At 53.9% G+C, this 5,578-nt stretch overlaps 1 long non-coding RNA gene across 1 annotated transcript in view; it reads left to right on the top strand.

Moving 5' to 3' along the window:
* Positions 1-2,904, top strand: part of LOC124231892 (uncharacterized) — a 4,639-nt gene extending 1,735 nt beyond the window's left edge. The window contains exons 2-5 of the long non-coding RNA XR_006886714.1: positions 829-903; positions 1,489-1,521; positions 1,895-2,016; positions 2,648-2,904. This is a non-coding gene — a long non-coding RNA (uncharacterized LOC124231892). The remainder of the gene's footprint in view (positions 1-828; positions 904-1,488; positions 1,522-1,894; positions 2,017-2,647) is intronic.
* The last annotated feature ends 2,674 nt before the right edge of the window (positions 2,905-5,578 follow it).

The following is a 5,578-nucleotide window of genomic DNA, read 5'->3' as shown; positions in this document are numbered from 1 at the left end:
TCCTCCTCGAGAGGTGAGGGGAGAGCAGTGATGACACGCAGATGACTCTGAGTCCTCAGGAGACTCCTGGAAGCAGGTGACATTCTCCTCACACTTTTCAGCTGAGGAAAGAGGGCCAGGGAGGCCTGGGCAGGCCCAAGGTCACACAGGACTGAGTCCTGGAGCTGGGACTGGTCTAGAATCAGAGCACCCTGCAGTTTGGAGCAGCAGAGGCAGCAGGGGACTGGAGCCGATGGCCAGGGTCTGAGATCAGGGGCCTTCGGCGGACATGTGGAGGGGAGTATGGGCACACTGACCCTGTCTTCGGCCCCAACAGGAGGCGACCTCCGTGTTAAAGACTGCAGAGAGGGCACGCCAGGGAGCCCAGGAGAGGCAGCGGCAGCAGGAGAGGGTAACTGTGGGGGAGGGGCGTAGGAGTCAGAGGAGAGGGGGTGCCTCCTCCCAGCTGGAGGCCTCCCTCAGGAGAGGGGCCTTCCTCCTCAGGCGAATCTGCTGTGGCTGCCAAGCATGATGGGCCTGCAGTGGCAGTGAGCAGGAGGAGGCCTGGAAGGGCTGGCAGCAGGGCAGATTTGGGGTGGGGAAGGGCAGGGGCCACTGCCCCTAGGAGGCGCCAACAGCCATCCCTGGGACTTGACTGATGGAGTTTGGTGTTCCTGGAGGGGAGCAGGGGAGGGAATTGTGTGTGTTGGGGTGTCCCGAGGATCCTAGGCTGCTCTGTGTGGGGGCGTGTGGTGGGCAGGAGGCTGGGCTGAAGGGTTTCAGGGGAAGGTTCATGGGGGCACCTGAGAGCGGGAGCTCATCACCATGCCCATCCTGATGGCGACACAGGGTGTCGTCCCCTCCCTGGTGACGTTCTTCCATTCCCTGGAGCTGCTGGACGGTACGATGGAGGATTATGTGGAGGTGAGTGAGCCCGGAGGTGGGTCCAGGGGCTCAGGCTCCTGAGGGTGGGGAGGAGAGAGTCCTGTCCTGAGCCCTGAGCTCTCTGCATTTGGCAAAGGTCCTCTCAGCAGGGGCTCCAGCCTCGTGTGGGAGTTGGGGTGTCAGGCCCATCTCCCCAGTGGGTGATGCAGGCTCTGCATAAGCCACCGTCCAGGTTCCCTGGGCTGCTGAGGCTCAGAGCTGCCTGACTGTGTGGCCGCAGGAGGTGGTGTCTGAGCTGGACTCAGCCTCTCCCTCTGGCCCTGCCAGTGAGGGAAGAGAAGTCGGGCCCCTCCCAGTCAGGAAGCACATCAGTGGCTGAGCTGTCCCTTCCTGCCTGAGGCCTGAGTCTCCCCACGTGTCATCAGAGAGGGTTGGGTTACAAGGTCTCTTGCCTCAGTTGCTCTGTGCCCCCTGCTCTGGAGCCCAGAGACTGGCCCAGGTCCAAGGCTGGGCTCTGGATGGGCCTGCCCACTGGAAGTATTGTAGCATTGCAAGAGGTGTGGACGGGGGCTATTGCTGGCCAAGGGGGCTGTTTCTGTTGGACTGCGGCTGTCTGCCTCCCAGGGCAATGTGCTCAACTGTCGGAAATGGAATGAGGTAAGCGGCTGCAGCCTCCCGGTGGGGAGAGTGGGGGTTGGAAATCAGAGACCCCCCCGCAGTGGGCAGGACCCCCTCTGGCCCAATCCCCAGGGTGGAACATTTATTTGCACAGTTCGATATACAGAGCTAGGGATCCTATGGCATAGGTGGGTGGGGGAAGGGCTGGCATCAAAGACTCCTTCCTGGAGGAGGAGCTATTTTGGGCCAAGTGTGAGAGCAGGCAAGTCCTAACTAGAATCACAGGGAGGGAGGGTTCCCAAGTGGGCAAAGGCCCAAGACTGGTCCCTTGCCCCCTTCCTTACCCTCTCCACAAGCCCTGCAGGGTCCCCCACTCAGGCCCTGTAGGCATCCTGTGCTTGCTCTGTCCTAGCAATTCAAACTGATGGAGGAGATCGAGCTGCTCCAGGAGGCTGCAAATCTGTACACCGTGCAGCCCGACGAGAACTTCGGGGCCTGGTTCCAGGCCGTGGAGCCCCTGAGCGAGGAGGAGAGGTGAGTCGGGTAAGGAGTTGGGGGAGGGCAGGGCAGACTCTCTCTGCTGACCAGCTCCAGAGCCCATGGCCGTTGCTCCATGGTCAGCCCCTGATCTGATTGCATGGCGACCCCTGGGGTCCTTCGACTCCAGCTGCTGGCAGGCTCCAGGATGCACATGTGATGTGTGGCTCCTGAGAGCTCCCAGCTCTGCTCTGTCCTGTAGCTACAGCCTGTCCTGCCAGCTGGAGCCCCGATACCACTGGGTCAGAAAGATTCTACTCTTCTTCAAAGGCAAGAAGAACCGCTCAGGCCAGAGTGAGTGTCTAGACTGGCAGTGGCTGAATCCATGGGCTCAGGAAACATTCAGGCTGAGCGTGGGCCTGGGGAGGCAGACAGCTGGCCCTGGGTTCCAGCTCCACTGCTGAGCAGTCCTGTCCTGGGCGGTTGCACTCACGTTCCTGGGATTGGTTTCCTCCTCTGTGAAATGGGTGATGCTAAATATCAGCCCCTGTGTCAGGGACAGATGGGGTGCTGTTGGCTGACTGAGCACTGAGCACAGGGCTGGAGCACAGAGCGCAGTGGGGGCCGGGATGGGGTGTGCACTGTGGTTCCAGGGCAGGCCGCTCAGGAAATGCCTCTCTTTCTCCAGACACCAGACCCCCAACCAAGGGCCCAGTGGTGGTGGTCGATGACCCTCCTGAGACCAGCTGAGCTACAGCGGGGACACAGCATTGACACTCAGGGTGCACAGGGCCACCTCCCCTGATTCTGATGAGGAGAACTTTGTGATCCATTTCTTGGGGTCCCCTGTTGGCCACGAGGGAAGGCACCAACCCCTATTCTCCCTCCCCCCTTTTCCCCAGCACCTATTTCCCTATTTGGCGGGGCCATATTTTGTTGTCAATGGTAAATGCTCCGTTTGAGTATTATATTAAATTGTTGCTTCTTTCTAATCCTGGGAGTGGAGGTGTGAGTCTTTCGCTCGCAGCGCTCATGGAAACCAGATCCAGAAAATCACATTCCTCCTCGAATTTAGAAATCTCCCAGAGTGAGCAGCTCAGTTTATGTGGAGAAGGGAGAAGTGCCAGTCCCCTCCCTGGCTACTGAAGGACATGCCCAAGTCCCCCTCCCGCCGAGGACAGGATCATTGCAGTGTGGTTCACCCTGTCCAGGAGCAGAGAGGGCCCCTCTGACCTCTTGGGACTAAGCAGTTAGAGGCGTTTTCTCAGCCAGAGCCACAACCACTAAGCTGGGCATGTCTGTCAAACTAGCACGTGCCTGTCCCTAGCACATGTCCTGCCCAGGACAGTGGATGCCTTTCTACACTCTGCCAGAAGAGGGAACATTTTCCCGGTTTCTCTTGCACACAGATTAGGACCTTGTTTTCTGATTCAGTCTCCGCAATGGCTTCAGCTCTAAGTGGGGAAAATACCGTCAAAAGCTCAAAACGTGCACATAGAGAGGACGAGGCCAGAGGAAGGTCGTGTGGACATGGACCATGGGCAGGCAGGACTCTGCCTTCTCGGGCCCACTAGGGGCTCCCTGTTCACCTCTGACCTAGACTGGATCCCCCTGGGCTTCTGGTCCCTGACTCCAAATACCATTTCCTGCTTGTTGTCTATCCAAGGGGAAAGCTGTGGGATGCAGCTTTTAGGGCCTCAGCCAGGTCTCCCTCCAGAAACCTAGTGCTCCCAACAATCTGTTCCAGAAAATATCACCAGAGACAACACTTTCCAACTCATCTTATGAGGCCAGCAGTACCCTAAAAGCAAAACTAGAGTTTAAAAGTAGGGAAAACTTGAGAACAACAAGTCTCAGAAATGAGCAGTTACCGTTTTCTACAAAATATTAGAAAACTGAAGCCAACAATGTAAAACAATCATACACCAGGACAAAGAGGAAATTTTTTCAGGTATGCAAGGTTGTATCAGCATTCCAAAATTAAATCAATGTGATCCACCCTGTCATAGGCTAAAGGAGAAATTTATACATATATGTCAGTTGGTATGTGGGGGAAGTCATCAGATAGTACATATTAGATATGTCAGATTCTTTCTCTATCAATTGCACCTCATTAAAGCTCTCACAAAAATGAACCTAGATATAGAATTTACACTTTCACAAACTTTTAGAAAATGGAACAGAGACCTAAATGTAATGCAAAACAATACAACTTCTAAAAAGATTATGCAACAAACTCTAAGTGGACTCGAATCTGGAATTATGTTATTAAGAAACAAACTGAAAATATAATCTATGAAAAAAAACTGATGTTAGACTTTATTTATTATTTTGGTAAGAAAAGTTGACCCTGAGCTAACATCTGTGCCGATTTTCCTCTATTTGGCCTGTGGGATGCTGTCATGGCATGGCTTGACAAGCTGTGTGTAGGTCTACACCCAGGATCTGAACCTGTGAACCCCAGGCTGCCGAAGTGGAGTGCGTGAACTTCACCACTGTGCCAACGGGCCGGCCCCAAGTTAGACTTTATTAAATTAAAAACTCCTGCTTTGTGGAAGGCAAAATCGATGAGTCAAAAGACAAATTACAGACTGGCAGATGATATTCGTAAAACAGACATATGATAAAGAAAATATGTCCAAGATATATGTAAAGAATTCTTAAAAGTCAACCATAACAAAAAAATAAACAACCTTATTGAAAAATGGGCAAAAGACCTGAATATATCCCTCACCAAAGAAGACATACAGATGGCAAACGAGCCTGAGGACAGATGACCACCGCCACAGGTCATTCGGGAATTTCATATAAAACCTCAATGAGATACTTCTACACACCTATTAGAACTGATAAATGCAGGAAACTGGAGCCCGGTTCTGGTGTATCTGACAGTTGGTTCCATGGTGTCTGGCAGGTGGTTCCTGTGTGTCTGGCATATGGTTCTGGTACATTCAAAAGGTGGTTCCGGCATGTCCAGCAGGTTGCAACAGTGTGTCTGGGACCTGATTCCATCCTGTCCGGTTGATGCTTTCAGAGTGTCCTGGCTTTGTTTCCGGCCTGTCTTGCAATTAGTTCCCGCATGTCCAGTGGGTGATTCTGGCGTGTCTGGCAGATTTTCCAGCCTTTTCCAGAAATTGGTACCGGTGTATCCAGGACCTGGTTCTGGTGTATCCGGCAGGTGATTTTGGTGTGTCCGGCAGGTTGTTCTGGCGTGTTAGGATGGTGGTTCCAGCTTGTGTGGCAGGTGTTTGTGGCATGTCCGGCACCTGGTTCTGGCATATTTGGGAGGTGGTTTCAGTGTATCTGGTACTTGGTTCCGGGATATCCAACAGGTGGTTCCGAAGTGTGTGGCAGGTGGTTCCTGTGTGTCTGGTATGTGGTTCTGGTAGGTTTGGAAGATGGTTCCGGCCTGTCCGTTAGGTGCTTCCAGCATGTCTGGAAGTTGGTTCTGGCGTGTCAGACTCATGTTTCCAGTGTGTCCGGTGGGTGCTTCCGGTGAGTCTGGTGGGTCGATATGGGATGTCTGTGTGGTGGTTCCAGAGTGTTCAGCGGGAGCTTTTGGCATGGCTGTCGGGTTTTTCCAGCATCTAAGGTGCCTGGTTCGAGCATATCCAGCAGG

The sequence above is a fragment of the Equus quagga genome, unplaced genomic scaffold (assembly GCF_021613505.1).
Source record: "Equus quagga isolate Etosha38 unplaced genomic scaffold, UCLA_HA_Equagga_1.0 HiC_scaffold_11133_RagTag, whole genome shotgun sequence".
Classification (NCBI taxonomy): domain Eukaryota; kingdom Metazoa; phylum Chordata; class Mammalia; order Perissodactyla; family Equidae; genus Equus; species Equus quagga.
This window is presented reverse-complemented; position numbering and strand designations above follow the sequence as displayed.